General features: G+C 41.1%; 1 non-coding gene across 1 annotated transcript; it reads right to left on the bottom strand.

Moving 5' to 3' along the window:
* Positions 1–6,798: 6,798 nt before the first annotated feature.
* Positions 6,799–6,905, bottom strand: LOC145091094 (small nucleolar RNA R71). Its single transcript, XR_013701982.1, has one exon. It is a non-coding gene; the product is annotated as a small nucleolar RNA R71 (small nucleolar RNA).
* Between the last annotated feature and the right edge of the window lie 5,824 nt (positions 6,906–12,729).

The following is a 12,729-nucleotide window of genomic DNA, read 5'->3' as shown; positions in this document are numbered from 1 at the left end:
GATCATGTACGGCGTCTACAACAGAATCAACGTCGACTATGGGTTGGTTCTCTGGCAACAACTCATCCAAAGCCTCTCTTCTTCTTCACGACATTCTGAGGTGTCGTATGCAAGGTTTTGGACCCTCATCACTAAGTGGGCGATGAATAAGTTCGATGTCCCCATTGTTGCCGGTGCATCGATGTCTTCGATCGGTACTTTCCATACCACGAAGATTATCGTCTCAGATGCATCAAAATTCCCCTTTATTGGTTCTATTCCGGAGACCATGTATGATGATGTCCCAGCAGACAGCAGAATCATCCGGACTATCAAGGAGTTCAAGCAGTCTGGACCGAGGGATCTCACGCCGGAGATGCTCAAGTCCATTCATGATGTCGATAAGCCTGTTTCAAGAGGCAAAAAGGCTGATAAAGGCAAGCAGGTGGCCAAAGGGGCTGAAGGTCCTTCTCCCAGGAAGAGGAAATCCATGAAAGCTGCTCAGTCCCCGCAGCAGAAGAGGCGAAAGACTATGCCAAAGCGAAAGCTCATTATCGCTTCCTCTTCGAGTGAATCAGATGGTGAGAGTTCGGATTCGGACGGCTCTCAAAGAGGTGAAACCCCTCCAAGAGGCAACACCCCACCCCGATCACCTACCCCTGATATGGAAATCCATATCTCACCAATTCCCTCTCCCACTCAAACAATTCCCACTTCCATTCCCACCATAAACCCCTCTACCACCATTCCTAAAACCTCTTTCCCTATACCACCACCCATTTTCACCGATACAACAACAACAACAACAACAACAACTGCAAAGGTTACAACCAACGTATCTGATACGGGGGTTCATACCGATGCAACCGAACCACCACCTGTAACCGAACCACTACATACAATCGAAACCCAACCACCACCTGAACCTACCCACACTCAACAACCACCCCAAACTACCCCCACTCACACTCAACCTGAACCTACTCATACCATAACACCCCCAGCTTCACCACCCCCAACATTTCCAGTTCATGCCTCTGATGGAGATAACCCTTTCCTTGGAGGGGAAAATATGACCTTCGATTCGGTCTACTACAGTCCGGTTCAGGTCCAAAGCGACGATGACGAGGAAGCTCCAGTAACAAAGAAGCACCTAAAGGAGTTGCATGAGAAGGTTGATTTGCTTATAGCTTCATCCTCCAATTCTCAATCCTCTCTCTTTGAAGCTGCTCTTCAGAAGATTGTTGATGCCTTCTCCAGGGCTCAACATGATTTCGTCGCTTCTGCCACTGCTGCAATAGACGCCTCGACGAAAGCTTGTGAGGCTGCGACCGAAAAAGTCGATAAGCTATTTTCCGACGCCTCTGCCCTATTACAATCTTTACAGGAGAGTGCTGCTGCAACTAAGACAACGTTGGAACCGATTGTTCAACAATTGGCCACGTTCGTCTCCACAGAGTTGAAGTCGTTCGCCACCCTTCGTCAAACTTTGACAGACGACAACTCTGCCCTTCAGACCTCTATCGACGAGCGCCTCTCTAAACTCCAAGAGGATCTTGCCTTTGATAACTCGTTGATGGATGCTCTAGCAAGGAAGACCACTGCCCTCAAGGTCAAGAGTGCTCAACTTTCAAGTTCTCAACAACAACTTGACGCTCTTCGATCCGAAAGGGAGGTAATAAGGACGTGTGTTTCGGATGTACACTCAGCAATATCATACATCCTGGAAGCGCACGATCCCATTCTGAACCACTCTGTGAGGCGAACCCTTCCAGAAAAACTCGCCCCTGCCCTGGATCTACTCAGCAAAATCGAAGGGCTACCTAGTTTCGTGTCCACTCCGAAACAAGGGGGAGATAAGGAGTCCGGATCGCAACCTCCTTCCTCAAAAGCTGCTCACACAACCGAACCTCCTCCTATAGGTCAAACTTCTGGTTCGGGTGTGAAGGATAAAGGAAAGAAGATAGCTGAGGAAGAAGAGGAAGATGATTAAGAAACCATTGCCGACTTGCTGAAACGCAAAAATAGTCGCAATGTTGATAATGACAACATTCGTGTGGCGCGAGAAGCTGAAGAAGCTGAACGCAAAAAGAAAGAAGCCCACGATCTCCTCGAGGGCAGGAAGACTCTTTTCCCTGCTTGGACTCGAGAGAGAATGATAAAAGAGGCAATCGATACTCCGAGCATCTTATGGCTCCAATCGGTGATCTCCTTCGAATGCTACAATTCTGTCGACTCGCAGTTCAACATGCCCTTAACCCGAAAGGCATTTATCTTCCACGCCTTCGCCAATGTTGCCGAAGTCCCTCATCCTCATCCGGAGGTTGATCGGGAATTGATCGAGTTCTATCTGAAGGCTGCTCAACCCCAGTACCAAACTTGGAGCGCTCAGAAGATCGTCAACGTTCGGGTGCTAAAGCCATACACTGAAGGGAGATTTATCAACGTTCGGTTCAGGGTAATCAGAGGGTCTGCAAAAACCGAACATCTCATCTCTCTAGCAGATCTACCGAACCTCAACCCCCATGACTAGATCGTTCTGCACAACATCCTCTTGACGAATGAAGCTGAATATGGTCCGATCATAGACCATCTCAAAAGGATGTTGGTGTGCTATATCATGGAGGTCGCCTTGATGGATTAGGAGATTGCCAATGTCTTCAAGAAGAAACCGAAGATCTCTCCTGTTGGCTTAGCCAATGATCTCAACCAGATGAAGATGGGAAAGATTGACCCAAGGCGAAACTCGGTCATGTTCACTAGGGCTGAAGGACAGAAATATCTCTTTGCCTTAGCGGATAAACATCTTTATACCACTGCTTGTCTTGAGCATGTGCTGGGGATCATCCATAGGTGTAAAGAGAATACAGCGGATGATATCAAATACTTCGATGATATGATACAGTGGTACATCCGATTCAGACAGACGATACTTGCCCTTATCTCGCGTCTGTTTCAGACTGTAAAGAAGAAGGTTCCTGCTGCTGCTGGCCCAAGCAAGAAGTAATGATCTCGCTCCAATTGACGCAAAGGGGGAGATTGTTGGGTAGCAGATTAGTTTTTGGATTGCGTCATTGGGCTCGGTTAATAGTCCAATATTTTGATCTCCGGTTTGGGCCTGTCCAACCGTGAGCTGTAGGGTTTAGTATATAATAATATGCTTGCATGCATATTAGGTTAACGATCTAGAAGACGATAGCATAACGATAGATCACAGAATACTTTCTTTCATCGTTCTTGTAAACCCTTTAATCCTCTACAGTTGATGTTCTTTATCGAGCTCTTCTGAGGATTGTTTTATAATCATTCGACACGTTTGATTCATTCGAGTGTTCTTGCTGTTTACTTATTTATTTCTTTACCTGTTTCATAGATCTAATCGATCTTCAAGTTCAGTTTTAAACTTATCAATTTCAAATGGCATTAAGACACCCATTAAGTCATTTTAGATCAATACAAGTTAATGACTTAATTTAACGGCGAAATCGTAAACGGATTTGGAAACGGCGTTTGGTTGTTCGAATTGGATTACAATTTGAGTTACAAGAAGTGATATGGAATTTCGGGTTGTTACAGTTGCATGTCAGCATAGCTCTTCTGTCGACTCTGAGCTGTCTGGAGCCTGCTCCGAACCTGCTGAATCATCTTAGTGGTCTTGAGCACCACTTCGGTACTCCCCATGACTCTCTGGCCGACCTCGCTCCAAGAAATTGGGGTCCTGCACTTACTCCCGTAGAGAATGTGAAAAGGAGGTCAATCGATGATGGAGTGATAATTGTTGTTATACGAAAATTCCGCCAACGGAAGATACGTATCCTAACTCCCACCAAAATCCAACACGCACACTCCCAGCATGTCCTCAAGAGTCTGAATAGTCCACTCACTATGCCCATCAGTATGCGGATGAAATGTCGTATTGAAATGGAGTCGAGTGCCCATCTCGTCATGAAACCACTTCCAGAATCTAAAAGTAAAGCGGATATCCCTGTCTGAAACCATTGATACCGGCACCCCATGATGTGCCACCACCTCCCAAACATAAATCACGGCTAACTTCTCTGCAAAGATACGCTCCTGGATCGGGATGAAATGTACACTGTTGTTCAATCGGTCTATAATTACCCAAATAGAATCCACTACGCACGCAGTCTTGGGAAGCTTCGTGATAAAATCCATGGGGATGTCTTCCCATTTCCATACGGGAATCTCCAACGGCTGCATCTTGCCATGAGGTCACTAATGTTCGGCCTTGACTTTCCTACAAGTCAATCACCACTCCACGTACCATGCAACATCCCGCTTCATGTTGGACCACCGATAGTAAGGATGAAGATCCCGATACATCTTCGTCTCCTCAGGATGAATGGAGAACCTCGACTGATGAGTCTCTTGCATGAAAACTTGGCGCACCCTTCCCCAATAGGGAACCCAGACTCTCCGATGCAGAGTCAACAATCCGCGGCTCTCATAATCGAAGGAAGCCACCTGACCCACAATCCGCTCACTCTTCCGGTGCTTGATATTGCCATATTTATACCTATTTTTAGGCAATATTTAAGTACATTTTTATTAATAAGTTGGTAATTTGTTTAGAATAATGGTACTTATGAGCTTAAATGTTATTTGCAGTAAAAAAGAAGACATTTTGAAGAAAAGGGACTAAAAGCGTTAAAGAAAGAAACTTTGGGAATTAAAAGATTAAAAGAGAAGAAAATATGGAAAAAGCGTTCTAACGTCGTGGGAACTTGAAGATTCACGACGTGAGAGTTGGTTCTAGAAGATATGTACGCGGGTGAAGGAATCCTTGACGGGCACGGTTATCTGAAACTCACGACGTGAATATCTTATTGTTCACGACGTGAATTTGTGAAAATCAGCAACTATATAAACGCTTGACCATTACGAATAGAGGGGACTTTTGGCTAGAGAGAGGAGTTCCAGAAGGCGATTTTGAGCAGAGAAAAACTCTGGGAAGAGGCTTTCAACACCAAAAAGAGTGAAGGTCCATAATTTAGTTTATTTTTGTTAACTAGAACATGTTTTATTACACTTTGATTTGTGTTAGTGTGTTAGTTGCTATGATGAGCAGCTGAATCTAGCTACTCTTGTTTAGCTAGATGAAGCTTCTAACTTATGAATAGCTCAATTTTTATGGATTTATTTAGTTGGTAAAATTGATTGTGTTTGATTTGTATTACCTAGCATGCTTGTGTTTATTTCTCTAATTGCTTGATTGCATGTTCTGTGTAGCTTAGTGACCATTAACTTCATGAACTTGTTTACCTAATGATTTAGTGAACATTGAATTGTTAGAGCTAGGATTGACCAATCTTAGTTAGTAATTAGAGTAAATAAACTTAGCTGTGCTAGAGAACGTGTATTTTGACTATAATTGCGTTTATATAATAAATCTTACATAGCATATTTACATTCATAATTAGTTCTGTGTTAAATTGTGTGTGAACATACATAGTTTGACATGAATTAGTTAATAATTGGTAAAGTTACAACTAAATTACTAATACAATTAAAACCAACTCGATAATCCATAATCATTAGCTAGCCATAAGGAAGAAGTGGATTCAAACTAGACAAGAGTGTGTTTTTACTTATTGAATTTGATTTAAGTTCGTCTGATCTTGTAAAATCAGATAAAACCCCCTTTTTAAACTTGTTAATAATTAGGTTAATTTAATAGTAAATAGATTAATTAGTAACACCGTTCCCTGTGATCGACACCCAACTTACCCAAGCTATATTGTAACCCGACTGGGTACACTGCCTTTAAGTGCATAGTTAGTTTAAGTTTGTTAGGTTATAAATATTAAAATTAGTGGGTACTTTTGTGCACATCAAATTTTTGGCGCCGTTTCCGGGGAACGACACGTTTATTAGTTTATTTAGTTGCATTAGATTAATTGACCCTCTTTGTGGAATAAAATATGCAAAAAAGGTTAATTGGTTATTTATTTTTGTTTATTAGCTTAGCTTAGTTGATTAGCATATAACAAAAAAGAATAAAATAAAATTTTGTTTTCTGTCTCTGTCACAGAATTCACGACGTGAGTTTTATAAACTCACGACGTGAAAGCTGCAATTTCAGTTTTTAGTATTTTTCTTATTTTAGTTCAGTTTTACATTTTTAGTTTAGCGAGTTGCAGGAGTTCATGACCAGAGGCTCAAACACACCCTTGGTGCCACCACTTGAAGATCCCGAGTCTGCAATTCACAAGAAAAAGACGCCCTTACAATAATTAAAGTCAGCTTTCTCAAGGAAGTCGGGAAAGAAGATCTGGAGAGTCAAGTTCATCCTCAAAGCACAAGAGCAATTTTGAGCACTTGGATCAAATACCCGTCCAAACCGAATCCGAATACGACACTGAGCCAGAATTTGAAGAACATACGAGCGAACCCGAGAACGAGCCAAGGAACGAGATGGCAGCAATTGAAGAGATGTCCATGGGAGCTTACAAGAAGCGGATCCGAGAATATGTGGGTCCCGGTTTAGTCCAATCCGCAATACCTGCCACTGCCACATTCGAGTTGAAGGGGCAAATCTTGACTGCACTGAAGGATATCCTATTTTTTGGGAAAGATCATGAGGATGCTTTTAAGCATCTAGATGAAGTCAACGACATTGCGGATTACTTCAATGTCCCAAATGTCAATAGAAACACCGTCTTGCTTAGGATGCTTCCCATCACTTTCAAAGGAGCTGCTAAGGAGTGGTTAAAATCACTTCCACCGGGTACAATTACCACTTGGGCTCAAATGCATGTGCAATTCCTCGACCAGTTTTTCCCGCCATCTAAGATAGCCAAACTCAAGAAGGCAATAGCCAACTTTGAGCAACAGCCAGGGGAGTCATTATACGAAGCATGAGAGCGGTACAAGGGCTTGCTCAGAAATTGCCCTCAACATGATCTAAATGTGCAACAAGAGATGTCAATCTTCTGTGATGGGGTCAACGTTATGACGAGACAACTCCTTGACTCTCAAGGACATTTGACAAAGAAAAATCCAATGGAGGTCAAGGAGCTGATTGAAGAATTCACGAAGCACTCTCGTGAATACCACAACCCTAGGAAAGATGGAATCAAAGGCGGTGGAGGGACCCAAACTGAAGAAATAGCAGCTGTAATGGCTATGCTGAATAATTTGGATCGAAGGATAACACAAATGGACCAGTCAATACATGCCATAAGAGTGGGTTGCGAGAGATGTAGTGGTCCACACTTGACCAAGGACTGCAATTTAGATGAGTTTGGGAACAGAAAAGCTCAAGTGTGCTACTCGAGTGGCGATAATTTTGATGAGGACTGGAGGAAACCGAAGAAGGAGTGGCTGCCATATGAAGAGTATAAGAAGCAAAAAGAAGAAAAGTATAGGCAGACAGGTCGAGACTTCTATCAAAAGGAGCAGCCACCAGCCGAGAAGAAACCCGATCTAGAGACTATGTTGATGAAGTTTATGGAAGCTTTAGAAAAGAGACACGATGCCACTGATTCTGCTATTATGGAACAGCAAACTTTAATAAAGAATCACCAAGCCTCCATCCATAACCTTGAAGTACATGTTGGTCAACTAGCCACTCTATTTCATGAGAAGTTATCCCCGAAAAATACCGAAACAAAGACCCAATCTCATGTAATGGCCATAGACACTGAAGAAAAAGCCATCTCTGAGTTCCTGGAGGCATTGGAAGAAGAACCACAGCAGCCCGATCCAAAGCTGAAGAAGACCAAGCTCGAAAATAATGAAGCTATTGAATTCCAGAATTCACGACGTGAACCATATAAGTTCACGATGGGGGCCCGTCATGAACAGAAAAATTATGTAGTTGGTTCGGTTTATCAGCTGCCTTTGCTTTTTCCTTCCCAAGCTACCCTTATTCCACTTGAAATAGAGCATAGAGAGTTTGTCAAGCATGTGAAGGGGATCCCGATTAATACTCCATTTGTCGAGTCCTTATCCAAAATTCCCGAGCATCAGAAATTACTGCAAGATTTGATAGACCCTCGCAAGAAATTAAAGAAGCATTCTAAGGTGGTTCTAAGTGAACAAAGCTCAAAAGCTGTGTTGGGAGAGACACTAAAGAAGATGGGAGATCCTGGACGCCTTACTCTTCCATGTGAATTTGGCAACAAAATGAAGGTTAATGCTTTAGCCGATTCTGGGGCTAGCATTAATTTGATGCCTTATTCATTTTATCAGAAGTTAGAAATTCAGAAGATGAAGGCTACAAAAATGACTATTCACATGGCGAACCGTTCAGTGACACAACCCTGGGGCATCGTGGAGGATATTTTGGTGAAAATTGGAAAATTTGTTTTTCCAATAGATTTTGTAGTTTTGGATATGAAGGAAGATCCCGATGTTCCAATTATCCTTGGTCGTCCATTGCTTAACACTGCTGGAGCTTTGGTTGATATTCGCGAGTCTAAGCTCACCTTGAGGGTTGGTGATGAAAAATAAGTTTTTGGAATAGAAGATGGCTTCCCAAAGGAACATGTTCAAGAAGAGGTGTTCACAATCAATGAAGATAATGAACTAGAAGAACTGGAAAAGCTTATGGAAGAAGAGATCAAGGCAGTTCATCAAGTCAAAAGAACAAAACCAAGAGCATTTGTTCCATTTTTGGTTGAAGTCATAGCTTACAAGAGTCCACTTTCTTGGGTAAGCAAAGAAGATGATGAGATGACAAGTGATGAAGAGGAGATCACTTCAAGGGTGACAAGGCCGGTGGTGAAATAGGAGGAGGATGCTAAGGAGTGCAAGGAAGAAACTAAAGGGACCAAACGCAAGCTTGAAGAAGAGGTCAAAGCTAAAAAAGAGAATTCAAAGAAGGCATACATAAGGCGAGTTCAAGCTTACAAAAGGCGATTCAAGGAACAAAAGATCCTAGTGGTGGATTCTTCCGAGGACTCAACGTAGGAGGCACGGAGTCCAGCTCAAGACTCCAAGAAAAAGAAGCGCTTCTCGGGAGGCAACCCGAGTTTGGTTTGCAAATTTTTTCTTTTTCTTTTTTCATTTTAGTTTTAAAAACTTAGATCATGTCATCCAACTCTATTAGAACATAATTAAGCACTGAATGTAGGGACCTTAAAATGGAAGTAGTAATAATTGAGAATTTAGTTTAAAGTCAAAATTGATTTTTCCTTCCAGACCATATTCACGACGTGAAGTTTAGAAATTCACGACATGAATCGTGAATGGACCAGATAAATACTCCATGATATAGTTTAGCCCATTAGACTAACAAGCCCAAGATCAGTCTGTGAGTACATGGCCCAATTTTAGCCTAGATGCAATTCACGACGTGAATCATTCAGAATTCACGACGTGAATTTTTGAAAACACGGGACCATAGAATAAAGCCCTAGAAACCAGTAAACCCTCATTTTCTTTATTCTTCATGAAGTGGAAGCGGAAGTTTGGTCCCCCTTGGTCCCTATTGCTGCGATTTTAGCCGACAACTCTACTAATCTTCCTTGTGCTTACGTAATACTTCCAACAAAGGTAATAAATATTGATTATTAAGTTTAGTTTTTGCTCTAGTAGATGAACTTGGGGTTAGGGTTTGTTAATTGAGTGAAATGACGAAATTAATTCTTCAAATTTCGTAATAACCTTTGAATGTTCATGTTATGTGTTTGGAAGTGGTATAGGAGTAAAACCCATTGATATTTTGAATGGATTTACCCCCCATTTTTGCAATTTTGCTTGCTGAGAATGCAAATTCATGACGTGAATCTTAAAGGATTCACGACGTGAATCCTGGGGCTGAACAAAATTCTTTTTCCTTTATGTCTAAATTGTGGATTGTTGTTTTGGCTGTGGTTTTTCCTTGTTTTTGCAGAAATGGCACCGAGAAGAGACGTACCTCTTGGAATTGCAAGCTTACACCCGTTTTATGAGTTTCCAACCACTACCCCCCGTGAAATTTACACGCGATGGAATACCCAGTTGGGATGGCTCTACAATCGAGAATTTGTTGTTGCTGCCACTATTCAGTGGGTGAGGTTGAGGGAGGTCGGCTTGGTTGATAGGATGTCCCAATATCTCACGAAAATCATTTTGGGGGACGGATTCCAATTCGTATGCAAAGGGTGGTTCAACCTTTTTAACATCCAGGAGCGTTTGTACAAGGAGCTATGTGTGGAGTTCTTTTCCACGGTCACATTTCATGACAATGTCAGAGATCCTACTTTTCCTCGTGCTTTGGTGTTTCGGTTAGGCGGTGAGTATCGGAAGTGCAGTCTAGTGGAGTTTTCTCAACGAATAGGACTCTATGAAGCTCATGAGACCATCACTCATGAGTTTATTTTGTTTTTGAGGGATGCCACGCGGGTCTATGCTGATGGAGTTTCGGGGCCAAAATTTTGGAGTAACATTGCCACTGGAGTTTTTAATTCCGGTGTATCGCCCGAGAGTAGTATAAAAAGCCCGATACACCGCCTCATCCATCGTTTAATCACTTTCTCCATCCATCACAAATTCCACGGTGATAAAGTTACTAAAAGGAAGGGGAGACCGCGGGCAGCCAATACACCCACCTGCTTCCATGGTTGGTACGCCTTTTGGGAGTGATATGGCTGGTTACTTTGACCAGTTAACGTTGAGTGTCAATTGGATAGGTGGCACTATGGAGAATGTTGTCTGACATCTTGGGGTGGAGCAGCCGCCTCATATAGGGGATCATTACCCGATTTGCCCACGATGGTCGGAGTTTGGCGAACGCGGAGGTGATGGAGCTGGAACCAGTGGAGCACATGATGATGAGGAGGAGGATTGATTGTTATTTATTTTTTTATTTTGTTTGGTTTGTTTTTAGTTTGTTTTTATTTTTATGGGATTGTAAGAACTATTTTGAATATTATGTTACTTTTATTCTTCGTTGTTGGCTGTTTCTCAAAAATTGTTAGGAGCGCCTAGAAAGGATAGTGAGGTAAGTGTTTAAAGCCGAGAGTCGAGACCCATATTTTCAAAATAAGTGTGGGGTGAGTCAAGAGAGTGGAAAGTCAGCGAAAGAGTCAAAAACTAATGAATTTAGAAGAGTCTTAATACATTAAGACATTGGATTAAATTAAGACATTAGAAGAAGATTTGGCAATATTTTCTACTTGCCCAGTTTTCACGACATGAACTTTTTCTTATTCACTTCGTGATTCAATTATCAGGAGGTTCTCAGAATACGCGTAATTACGATTTCACGTCGTGAATTGTCTCAAACTCACGTCGTGAATATGAGATTTTTACAAGTTCAAGGCCCTTGACATATTAGTCTTCCACGGGTTGATACTATTCTTCTTGTCATTATTCTGGAGATTATTTTGGCTCATTTTTACTACCATACAATGTGTCTTATGCTTTCCCACATTGTTCGTTCTATTTTGGAGATTTACACCATATTTGAAGACGATTGAAGGCTCGATTTCATGTTTTGCCGGTACATTCCTTATTTCGCGAGTTCCGGATCCAAGTTTCTATTTTCGGAGTCCATATTCAAAATGCCCGTTTTCCACACTTTTGAAGATGTTTACGCCACTATCCCAGGGGATTCTATTCCTTTTTCCCCTTTTCTTTAATTTTGATTTATTTTATGCATATAATGAGGGCATTGTATGAAATAAGTGTGGGGTAGGGGTAGAAAAAGTAAATTGCTAGATAATGATAGAATTTGATAGTAAAAATTTAAAATTTGAAAATTGAAATAATTAAATCTAGTAATAATAATTTGAACTATAGTTGCTAGTGTTATGTGGGATGATTCGATATAAGTTCAAATGTTTAGTTGAGCCAATATACGTTATAGTGCATTTGTGGCCTCCCTTATTTTAGTGAAATCATGGAACAAAAACATAACCCCGCTTGGTTTGAGGGATGCAATATGTTTAGCAGCCTAAACCTGAAATGTATCCAGGAAAATTATTATCATTAACCAATAAAGGATGAGGTTGAGCGCCTCTGCTTAAGCATGTAGGGATTTGAGTGAAAAAAAAAAGTGAGGTACATGTAATAAAAAAAAGAAAAAAAAAAGAGAGAATTGCAAGAAAAGTTTGAAGAATTTTGGAGCAATTAAAGTGAAGATCAAAAGATCAAAATTCCAAGAAATTCAAAAAGTTGAAGATACCAGAAATCAAATCAAACAAGGTGGTGAATTCAAAGAAATCAAAGATCAAATTATCAAAGAAGTGAAGAATTCCAAAAGAGTTCCATAGTGGTATCATAGATTGTAATTCTAGATTATGTATGCTTAGGTTGCTCAACTAAAAATACCTTGAGGATAGGAGGTTTTCTGCGGATGGATTCGGAGGGTTGCATAAAATGAGCATTGTTCGGAAAAAGTGGGCGAGTGTTTATGAAGATTGTGAGTATTTAAAGTATGGGGGGTACTTTAGAAAAATTTTAGACACAAATGCATACGTTGAGGTCTTGGCATAATGGCTGAGCCGGAGTCGGATTGTTCTATGTGATGTTAGTAATCAAGGGTTAAGTTTAAATTTGCTTGAGGGCAAGCAAACTCTAAGTGTGGGGTATTTTGATATTTCCATATTTATACCTATTTTTAGGCTATATTTAAGTACATTTTTATTAATAAGTTGGTAATTTGTTTAGAATAATGGTACTTATGAGCTTAAATGTTATGTGTAGTAAAAAAGAAGACATTTTGAAGAAAAGGGACTAAAAGCGTTAAAGAAAGAAACTTTGGGAATTAAAAGATTAAAAGAGAAGAAAATCTGGAAAAAG

The sequence above is a fragment of the Lactuca serriola genome, chromosome 2 (assembly GCF_051521515.1).
Source record: "Lactuca serriola cultivar US96UC23 chromosome 2, Lser_US96UC23_V15, whole genome shotgun sequence".
Classification (NCBI taxonomy): domain Eukaryota; kingdom Viridiplantae; phylum Streptophyta; class Magnoliopsida; order Asterales; family Asteraceae; genus Lactuca; species Lactuca serriola.
The sequence above is the reverse complement of the archived record's forward strand: the minus strand, read 5'-3'. Positions and strand labels throughout refer to the sequence as shown.